This window comes from Ixodes scapularis, unplaced genomic scaffold, assembly GCF_016920785.2.
Source record: "Ixodes scapularis isolate PalLabHiFi unplaced genomic scaffold, ASM1692078v2 PGA_scaffold2__306_contigs__length_199485367, whole genome shotgun sequence".
In the NCBI taxonomy this organism is placed as follows: domain Eukaryota; kingdom Metazoa; phylum Arthropoda; class Arachnida; order Ixodida; family Ixodidae; genus Ixodes; species Ixodes scapularis.
This window is the reverse complement of record NW_024609857.1, coordinates 165,077,174-165,088,848: the sequence shown is the minus strand read 5'-3', so window position 1 is coordinate 165,088,848 and position 11,675 is coordinate 165,077,174. Positions and strand designations below refer to the sequence as shown.

The following is an 11,675-nucleotide window of genomic DNA, read 5'->3' as shown; positions in this document are numbered from 1 at the left end:
TTTTGCGAAATTCTGGTTTCGCCAAACCGATACGCATTGAAAGGGTGGATCGTGTGAATAAGCCTTAAGTCGGCTGCATATATCGTAAAACAAGACTACGACGTTCTTTTTTTTTTTTTTTTTTTTTTTTTTTGCGAGAGCGCTGCTTGATATGTAGCATTAGATGCTGCGCAATCTCAAAAAGCAGCGGTGAATCGTCCGTTGCCTCAAAACTGCGGATCCGCCCTCCCTCCCCCACTTCGGCAAGATATAACCTCAATGGAATATCTGTACGACCCTTCTTCCAAGTAGACACTTTCAAAGCGAATAATTGACCTCGTTTTTGCGACCCGCTGACTCGTTCTTTCGCCGAATCGTTGTTTTAGTGTCATTTCGTGCGCTGGGTTGTGGTGTCCAAAAACTCATGTTTCCCGCAAGCCGGTCGTGGTCTTCGTGGTGACAGACAACCTGTGTAGGACGCAGTCGCTCGTCGCAAGGCAGTGCTTGTTCTTGTCGACTTGATATGCTGTTTTGTTTTACATAGAACCCAAATAAACGCCGCACGGATTATCTTCTGTTGCACGTGTACGTAAGCTTAATTTCATGAGTATACGATTCTCGCAGAGGTGAGGGGGGTAGAAACGTAGTCTGGTTGATTCGTATAGAGCAGCGATTCTGGCAGCCACGTGATGACGCTAAAAAAACTTCCAAGATCACGACGATTTCTTTTCCGTGCGCCCTACTTGTCATATGGCAAGTAACACGACGAAATTGGTCGTACTTAATATGCCCGTGATAAATAGCCACCGGTCGCAGTCCTGGGGCCCTAAATTGCACACTTGGTGCAAAAGTCGGGGATAAATCCGGCAGCTCTGATTGGCCGGCGCCAAGGTCAAGTGCGGCGTTGGCCAATCACGGCCGCCAGATTTATCGCCTACTTTTGCACTAATTGTCCAGATTAGGGCCCCTGGAATGAATTGGACTCGGCTACTTCTTGCAGCAGCAAAGTTGCATCCACCACGGACAAGCGCGATCTCGAAGCCGGCACAAACGGCTTTGTGCTCGCAAGGCACATGTTAGTACGCCGCACAACGCGCATCACTATTTTTGTTAAACTTTCGTACCACCACTTTCCCCTGCTGCTCCGCTATTTTTCCGCTTGTACCGCGCGTGCGCAGTACTGGGGTCCCTCTGCATATATCGTAGCCGGAAAACCAGAACAGTCTACTAAAACTCTTCTATTGTAATACGAAATTATAGACTGTGCAAAGTTCAACAGCTATGAAGACGACTATAATTAATGCGATCTAAATTAGACGCACCATTCTAAGACTCTTAAACATGTAGAAAGCAACCAAGAACTCAAGCTCTCGTCCACACAGTCACCGCCACCGAACATGTTCGTCCCTTTTGAAGCGCCATCAGACGTCGTGCATGCAAATCGGTGAAATGGGGGAACGAGGCCAGTTTCCTCCCCTTCCGTTGGCGACATTGAGGAAACTTGTTTTTTCCTCGATTTCTCGCCCTCTTTTTGCAGGTGAGCTGTTTATGACTAGGGTTCCGTGGATTTATCGGGTGCGGTGGAACAGTGGCAGTGACAAAGCAGTGTTAAAATTATGGTAAATGACAAGAAACTCCTTCAACTGCGAGTGGCCTAGTCGTAAAAGTTTCCAAGCCAAACTTTGAATTGCCAACCTCGTGGCAAATGAATTTCCCTTAAAATTAGTATGGTCTTTGACATACCTGCCAACGTGTTTGAGTCACAAAACGAGGCGACCGCTTACATCCACGATGTGTTACTAAAATTCAAACCGCACATTGGATGGTACTAATCAGGTTCACATATGTACATCTGCTTGTCATGAAAAAAATGTAGCTTGTTCACTTCCCAAACACGCATTTGCTCGGTGTGCGAGAACATGCACACTTTTATTCCGGCTTTCTAAAGTTATTTTCAGCCTCATCGTTTTCTGAGCTTCCTCCACAGATTCAAGCGATTGGCTCTTCAACTGCATTGCTAGAAAGTAGGCTGTCCGGATTTCTTTGTGTGCACCTCAAAATTGTTTAAAACGCAGAAGTCAAACGAGAAAAATTATAATGCAGAGGAGAATCGGGGCGGAGAACAATACGGGCTGTGCCGAAGGTAGCACAGGTTTATCTAGTCAACCTGGGGAAAAAATGAATGAGAGATATTTACGGCTGTGTATAAACCAGGCCTTTTGATATGATCTACCCCATCTGTGACGTCTACACCTATTTCAATGCACATGATCGCAGTTCTTATCGTACGTATATTGAGTCCGTTCAATTTTTCTTTTGCGAGCCCAATGGCACGTTTATATAATCGCAGAGAATATATACCGTCTTAATAGATATAAAAATAGCTGAATCGCAGCGTCGGTCATCTCATAAAATCTTAGAGGTCATGTAATAAATATAGTGAAGAAGTTACAGCATCTTTCCGTGCATCTTGAAGGCTTCCAAAAGGCAAGGTATAGACGCGGTCATGGGTGGTTCAAGCAAACCCAGATTGGTGGTGCCGCTTTATTATCCGGTGTCGCTGAATTAATAAAGAGAGATCAGCGGTAACGAAAAATAACATGGCTGAACTCCCGGATGGAGTGTGTTCCTTCCGCTTGGTTATTGTTTTTGCTTGGTTTCGAGGGCCCGCAGTAAGCACCGGGTGCTCAAAAAAAACTCACCGTTTAAGGCAAGCTGGGGTACCTCATGAAATTTACTTATACGGGATCCAGATACCTTCCTGATCCCTTGGATGTCAAGAAAAAGTATTTGTTCCTCAAAGAAATAACAAATCTGCTGAAGCTAATGTGGTCGCATCTTTAAGACTACCTATTCGAGCCGCATGGCTCTTATACCTGTGAAGGACTTAAAACCTAAGAGTTCTTAAACGCGTTAAAATACTTCGTGAACAGAAAGGCATCGCCGACGGGTACACCTACCTCCTTCAGGCGCCGAAGATACTCACCGCGCTTCACCGCAAGGGTCGCCGAGTCGGATCAGTAGGCTATCTCCTGAAGCGTTTTTATTGTCATGCTTCATTCAGAGCGGCGCCAATCTCTGTAATGTACAGTTTTCTAATGTTTTGACTTGCTTGCTTTGGAATTCAAAGTTTCTTTTCCAGAACTCCGTGTTGTAATTGCAGAAAAATCAAGATGTTCTGGCAACTCCACCATCCCATAGAGGCACTCGAGGCACGATCCCCCGAGCCACCATTAAAGGTTTGACGTTCATTGTGATCACACCGTCGTCTTGGTTCCCTTGCTGGTTTCCGAGTAACACCGGCACGTGACTATACATTGGGTCACTAGTGTCCTATTGACTGTCCCTGCACCGACATAAGCGAGAACGCCTACTGTGGAAAGATTCAAGCTTCCAGACGGACTCATACTTGGGTCTCGGAGCCGGCAGACACCCAAACATGCGCTCACCGTGCCTTTTTCGCCTGCAGATGGTTGTCCTGCCGGTACTATGCATTGTCACCCACGCCAGCTTCGGAGGGAGTGCGCCATCAACAACAACAAACAACAGCTTGGTCATCGGACCATTTGCGATGACTACGCCAATGCTATCGACGACTGGACAGCAGGGGGCGTTCTTCCGTGTGCCCGTGGCCGACACCCCTACAACGAATGAACTTCCCCAGTGGTTATATAAGTGAACGGACGCCACCGATCCCTTGGGTGTTGGAGCCGGCAGACACCCAAACATGCGCTCACCGTGCCTTTTTCGCCTGCAGGTTGGTACTATTTACATTGGCTACCTTCCTAGAACCTGTCTTTGCCTGCCGGCTCCACCCAAAGACCTGTTTTTGATGGCATGCGCATGTTGTAAGCACCGCCACGTTGTGTTGCGCCGTAGGTGGTTTTTTTCTCGCTGGAGAATAATGTTCCTCGTTTTGTTGCTACTACTGTCGGGTGACGTCGAGCTAAACCCAGGCCCACCGACGAAAGCTGAACAGATGACAAAAACAGAAACTATGCTCAAAGGGCTAACGGTCAGTATGGCCAACGTTACGATTAAACTTTCTACCATAGAGAGTAAACAAGAAGAATTTGAAAAAAAGCTTGACAACTTACTTAAAAGTAATGACCACTTGGAAAAGCTTGTTGCTGATTTTGAGGACCAGAACAAAAGGATAGAGGAGCATATCGATGACCTCGAAAACCGCAGCAGCCGGTGCAATCTTGTGTTTTACGGCATACCGCACGGAAAGCGTAATGAAACCTGGGAGGAATCAAAGAACCATGTGGTATAAACATAGAGTAATATACACAAGGTAAAGAGCGGACACTGTCATAGGCCCCAGCGGCCCAGATAGACCAGTGACAGGTAGGCTCCTAGCGGGCGGTATTAAGTATAATCTGATTCCGTTTCCGGTAAAGTTAGTTTCGGTTTCGCTTTGGGTGTTTTTGCTCCGGTTCTCCAATACCCTTCTCTCTCTCTTTCCTCCCCGCCTCGCTCATCTCTCGGGAGCACCTTGACACCTGAAGCCGCTGGTTGTTTTTTTTTTTGTTTTTTTTTTTAAATACTGACACACTTTTGCTTTATTTCTTACGATAGAGTCCGTGCAAAATGTGTCAAACAATATTTCAACTTACTTCACAAAGCAGAAGTATATATATTTCTTGTTCTTTTTATATTGTAAAGCATTGAAGTTACACAATCACCGCATTCACTCCTGGCTGGTGGAGCATTTTGGGGTCAACAACAGTAAGTGGTTCGAACACATTTTATTGGACCACATTCATGTACACATGATTTACTTCAGAAGCTCTGTATGTTTTATACGAAAGAGATCGATACTCACAAAAATTAAATAAATATGAAGGACTTCGGCATTCGTACACTTCGTAATAGATTCTTAGCGGAACCAAGTTAACAAAACCCTTCCACGGAGAACATGCTGTATGATACATTCACTTTCACGCCGACTCGGGTACGGGAAGTAAGTGCAAAAATAAATAAGACATCGCTATCATTACCAGTCATAAGAGTATAATAACAGTGCGAAGCACACGCCGGATAGTACAAATTCCCGATTTCCGGCAAATATAAAAAAGCACCAATTTGCATAGCCTCAAACTCACTGCGGGCGAGCCATTACCAAACAATGAGAACTCTATTCGAAATCTGACAAGATTCGAAATAATGAAAACAGCGCGCAAACGACAAGGACGGGAGGAAAAGGAGTACACAGGACGAGCGCTGAACTGACAACTGAATATTTATTGAAAAGGACCCAACGAAGAAAACACCCACAAAAAAACACACTCGCATCAACACGTGTTGATGCGAGTGTGTTTTTTTTGTGGGTGTTTTCTTCGTTGGGTCCTTTTCAATAAATATTCAGTTGTCAGTTCAGCGCTCGTCCTGTGTACTCCTTTTCCTCCCGTCCTTGTCGTTTGCGCGCTGTTTCCATTATTTCTAAGCATGAACCAACTCGCCCACATCGCTACTCTGATTCTGACAAGATTCAACGTCCCTAAGTATTCCCCGAAATTGTTCAGAAAAGAAATATGGCTTCAGAAAAAAGCGGCTAAAAAACTATGGACAGTGGATACAAAAGTGGATACATTTTCTTTCAGATATTGTTAGCCTCTATACACTATTTTCTATCGAATTTTTTTAAAAAGGGGGAAAATACTTTTGTTAGGGAGCCGTGATACACATTCGCTGGAAAAAGGGGAAACAAATATTTGGAGAGCAAGCTGCACCGCCCACTTAATCACTTTTTGTTTTTGGTTTGGCAACCACCTCTGTTAATACGCTATTAACAGTTAAACCTGTCTCGTTCTTACTAGCCACTGAAGAGTGCAACCGAACTTTGTCCGAATTCTGGTTAAGAAATCAAACATGTCAACACAAGGGTATTCTGCAAAACAATTTTAAAAACCCTTTGTGGTACTCCTCTGGGCAAAGGCGAAAACCACCCAGACCTCGAAGTGTGCTATACAAGGCGTCACACACTCCTCGAACATGTGTCACACTCTCTATTATGGGAAGAAAGTGATTTTCTAGTTGCTTAATTGAAATGTAAGGCAGCCTGTGATGGTACTACTAAGTTCCCGAAGAATTTTCCAGGCACGTGGTATGCTTTAGGAACAAGACAGTACTGGTGAGGCCTGGTCAAGTTATTAGACTCATCCGATAGCAGCTGAGAACAGCCACAGCTGTAAGTTGTCTGTTCAAGCAAAAGCTTGATAAAATAGCCCCAAACGTAATAAAAACGTGGACGAGTCATCAATTATGTTAGACCTGATGCCTGATGCCAGCTCAGAAATATCCTCTAGTGGCGGGAAGTTATCAATTGGAAGACATTCCACAATGTCTGAAACTAAACTTTCATGGTGCGAAGATATTTGCAACTCCTTTAGGAGGTCAGCCTTGTCATCTTCTACGTTTTCATTGTCCGACAGTTTGAACAGTTTCTTTATCCAGAGGTGTTTTAGTCCTGAGGTGAACTGATGCACATTTGGGTTTGTGTTGCGGCCCAGCATTTGTCGTATATAGCTCCAAAAACGTTCTCAAGTGTGCCTTGCTGCAGGCGTCGTGTAAGTAAGAACTTAAAGTCATGGCTGCTTGAAAGCTCATCCCAGAGCATGAGGACACTTTTTATAGTAACTTGCCACCCAATGATGGCTTATGGCTGCCTCCTGCTTTGGAACTGCCATGCTGAAATCCGTCCGAGTTACTGGTGGAGAAAATCAAGTATTTGAGATTCTCCCTTCAGAATGACATGACGCAACTTCTGCCCTGTCTTCTTAAATTTTTTAGCTATTTAGACAATCAAAAAGTATGCACATCCTATCACAGAAATAGGCTGTAGCCATGGCTGCCTCAGGAAGTTCCTTTGCATAAACAAGAGATATGATTACAAGAAAGATTGAGGCACTGAGTACTTGTGGGGCACAATTTTCTTTTATGTTACAGAAAGGTTTTTGAATAAATGTGTCTCTCACTAAGTTTCGAAGTCAATTGCAAGCTAATCTCATGGATAGAACGATGAAGTTCAACAATAGAAGACCGCTCAATGACCTCATTTCCAATGCAAAGTTTGTGGGCTTGGAGATTGCTCTTGGTTTTTTGGGAAGGTGCGGAACATCAAAGACAAAGTAAACGTGTTCGTTGTCAACTTCAAGAAATGGCTTATCACCACACACACCGAGCTTACGTTTGAAGCCCCCTAACCACAGACCGCAGCCTTTACTGTGAAGCCAACAGTCTTAAAGGGGCGATGCACTGATATTTGTATTTTGCGTAAATACTGCTTAGAACGAATCCCTGACGTTAATGATCCGTAAAATATACCCGCTCGTTTTCACCACACGCAATCGAAGTCGCAGAAAAAAATAAAGAAAAACTAGCAGAGTTCACCCCCTCAACTCGCAGCCAGAACAAGCGGCCCCGTGATCTGCAGCTGATTATATGGCGCCAATGTTGATCATAGTCATGCGCTGGGGTTGGCAAGGCACAGGACACGCGCTGAGTTCCAGACATTGTTATGGTTCGGCTGTTGTCGTCATTGCAGCGATTTGACACAGGACACTACCCGAATGTTTCTCGAGATATCGATTATCACGATCCTAAATCGGGTGTCCACGCCATGCTCGGGTCCAATCTATGAGCCGTATTCAAATATCGTCACTGGGCGGTACTGCTACCGTCCAGCTATGTCATCAGGTTTTTCGAAGGAGAGATTGAATAAAAACACTGGGTTTTGTCCTCGAAATTACAGCGCAACAGAGGAGTTTCTTGGTCAGTGGCGTTGCGTGCGAGTATCCTTGAGTCCCACTAGAGCCAGTAAGCTCGTGTAAAGTGAAAAAACATTCCAATTGAATATCATTGCACCGCTCCTTTAAGCTCCCGAATGGGAGAAATGAGGAGACTGCGTTAAACAGAAGACGTTGTTGGAGTGTGCACAACAGTGTGTGCAAACGCACCTCCTGGAAATTTCAGACAGCATAACAACCAAGGCTCTATCTGCAATGTTAGAGGTTCGTTCAACACCGTGATCTGTAAACCCATGGACAATGTCGTGTGCAAGGTCGTAAGTTAAATTCTTTTTTTAAAACAATCTCATCGAAAATCAACATGCACACATGCTCAAGTGCAGCCAGACAGCCCGGCAGAAACAACAGCACGAGAAGCTCGAACCCGATCGGCTCCACGAATTCACGCCGAGCATGCGAGCACGCGGGCGGTCATGCGTCACCTTGATTGATGCAAAGTCGACCGAACATGATGCAGCAGAAAGCACAGATGGACGGCACGCACGGCACAGACGAACGACGCAGGGACGAGCAGAGGCCATGCAGAATGATGCAGAGGCGACGGCGTGCAGGCAGGCAGGCCATGGCAGGCGCCATTCATCATGTGGTTTTTGTGACGTATTTGACTTAATCTATTTAGTCGTTTTAAGTACTTTAAACAATTTTAAAGCATTGCCATTTAAAAAATAAATACTTTTCACAGAAAGAGTTTTAATTAATTTTAACCAAATTGTAGAAAAGCGCCACGTAGCGGAGGGTATGAAACGCACTATCTGGGCCGCGAATCGGCTCCTGTGTCCTCTCTTTACGTTTACTATATTACTCTATGGTATACATTTGTAATGATATCATGGAAATCAATCCTACTACGATTCAGAGGGCGCACAGGATTGGTTACTTTAAAGATGGTTTCAAGAGACCAGTTTTAGTAAACTTTATGTCTTGGACCGAAAAAGAAGATTTTTACACTCTGGATTTAAATTTAAGAACACCGACTTTAGTGTATCCGAAGATTTCAGTAATTCACTTCGCGAAAAAAGACGTAATCTATGGAGCCACTCTAAACAAATAAGGCAAAATAAGAGCAACAAAGTACATCTTTCATATGATAAGCTAGTTGTGAACGGCGACGTGTTTATCTGAGACGCTGAGCGAAAGGAGGCAGTCCCTGTGCACAGAAAGAGAGGTACAAGGCCACAACAATGACGCAGCCCTTTGATCAAAAATTTTCTAAGTCCATCAACACCGTCGGATGTTCTTTCCACTGTATTGTTGCTAAACTGCCGTAGCCTTAAAAAAATAAAGTAGATGATTTCCTTTGCCTTGTAGAATCAATAATGCCGAGTATTATCATGGGCACTGAGTCATGGCTCGATGAATCCGTGCTGGACAGTGAGGTATTTCCTGGTGGCTTCTCTGTCTACCGTAAAGATCGACACGCACTTGGCGGAGGGGTATTTTTATTAATAGACGCGGGATGGGCAAGCAGTCAGCTAGTTCGACCACACAATAACACAGAGTCTATTTAGTGCCGAGTTCAACTATCCAAAAGAGGCACCCTAGCCTTGGGCACCTACTATCGTCCTCCAACCTTAAACGACCTAGATGAGCTTAGTCATGTACTATCTTCGATTCCTGATAGCTCTGCTATTCTGGGAAGTCCCTTTAATCTTCCTAACGTCGATTGGACGAGTACATCATTTTGCACTGATAACTCTAGTTTATATAAGGGTTTTAACGACCTTATTATTTAGTTTTCTCTTAAACAATTTGTTCTCTCACCAACAAGATATAATTCAATTTTAGATTTGTTATTGACCAATAACCCAAGCCTTATGTCTAATGTCACTGTAATTCCTGGTATTAGCGACCACAGTGCCGTTGTCTGTGATTTATCACTGAATCAAACTCATAAGACGGCAATGCCGCCACGAAAAATCATACTGTACGAGAGAGGTGACTACGAAAAAATTTCTCATTAACTTTCAGTTTATTTTCCTCACTTTTTAAACTTGAGCATGGAGAGTGATGTTGAACATTTGTGGGATGTTTTCAAACAAAAGATTAAGCAACTCGTGAACTCTTACATACCATTCAGAATTCATAAGGAAAATAAGAGACATAAACCGTGGATTACTCTTCCAATTCGAAAACAAAGCGTAAACGTCGAGCTTTTAAGAAGTATCGTACAAATCAGTCTGAGAGTGCTAGGCAAAAGCTGAAAGAAATATCTAGAGACCTTAAAAAAATATATAAAAGAAGACAAAACGACCTTTTTGGACTGTTTTCAAGATAAGCTCAAGAATGATCCCAAAGAGTTCTGGAAGTTTGTGAAAGTAAATAAAAAAGAAGATGCCTCTGTTCCTGGTTTGTTGGAAGATGGCAAGATAGTAGACGGCGACTTGGCAAAAGCAGAATATTTCAATTCATATTTTAAGGCAGTTTTTTCGCCTCCTGCATTTTTCGCCTCCGCATTTTTCGCCTCCGTCCCCTGTCTGACCGGACCACAGGAGCGGCTATGGCCGAAGTGAATGGCGTAGTAGATGGCATTAAGGCCTTATTACGAGACATTTACACGTCAAAAGCGTACGGACCAGACGAAATTTCACCCGTAATTTTTCACAATTGTAGGGAAGAAATAACGGAGTACCTTCAAGTAATTTTTCAAAATCATTAAACACTGGTTTAGTTCCGACTGACTGGAAAAGAGCAAATGTTACTCCAATCTTTAAGTCTGGGTCAAAGAATCTAGTTGACAATTACCGCCCGGTTTCACTTACATGCATTGTTTCCAAGATATTTGAACACATTTTGTATAGTTCAATATATAGTTACCTAGACTCTAGTCATTTCTTTTTCCCCTGCCAGCACGGATTTCGTTGAGGTTATTCGCGTGTTACACAGCTTGCAGAATTTACCCATTTCGTTTCAAGTACCCTAGCAAGAGACAGAGTGTTGATTGTGTATTCTTGGACTTCCGCAAAGCTTTTGACACCGTGCCACATCATCTATTGTTAAACAAACTTGTATCTCTGGGCATCAATGATAAAATTGTCAACTGGGTTGCTGACTATCTTTCCGATCGCGAACAAACTGTAATATCTTCACCAGTGATTGTGACCTCTGGAGTACCACAGGGAAGTGTCTTAGGGCCCTTGCTATTTCTTATATTCATTAACAGTATTTGTGAGAATATACAGTCTCATATTAAGTTATTCGCAGACGACTGCATAGTATATAAAATTATTAAAAATTGTGTGGATGCCAGTGTGCTTCAAAACGATATAAATGTGCTTGAAGAATGGTGTGACCGTTGGGAAATGAGCTTAAATATCTCCAAGTGCAAACACATGTGTTTTTCTTGCAGTACATCTCACCCGACCGAATACTGCCGCGCGCAAGGCTGAGAAAGCAACGCTCGGTCACGGTCCTCCAGAAAGTTCCCGTTTATTCATGTACCGCACGTAACTTCTATCATTTATCCCTGCTTTTGTTTTCTAGAAAGTGCGTGTTCATTCTCGCCTCGATCACGCGACGCTCGAACCGCTTTCGCCGAATCTTCGAGATAGCGGCGCACTCTAGATAAGAGGCCGCCCGCGACCTTGTCGAGTCAGTCTCGCCCTAGCGCTCGATTCTGCTGACACGGCGACTTCGACGCCCGCGACGCTCTGCTTTCTTCTGTCTCCTTCTTTATTTTTGGCACAAGTTCGCCACATTAAACATTTATTTCTTTCTGTTTATTATTGTTTATTGGTCACTACCCGTGACATTTTGGTGGAGGTGCGGGGTACCGCATGCCCGTGCAGCGTTCCCCTCCCAGGACCCGCAGTGCAAGCCCGACTCCAAGCTCGCTGAGAAGACCACTCAGCGCGGAACCTGAAACTCGGACCAGCCGCCGCACCAAGG

At 44.1% G+C, this 11,675-nt stretch overlaps 1 pseudogene; it reads left to right on the top strand.

Annotated features, from left to right (window-relative positions):
* Window positions 1–3,883: 3,883 nt before the first annotated feature.
* On the top strand, window positions 3,884–8,912 carry LOC120846319 (annotated as a pseudogene).
* Window positions 8,913–11,675: the final 2,763 nt, after the last annotated feature.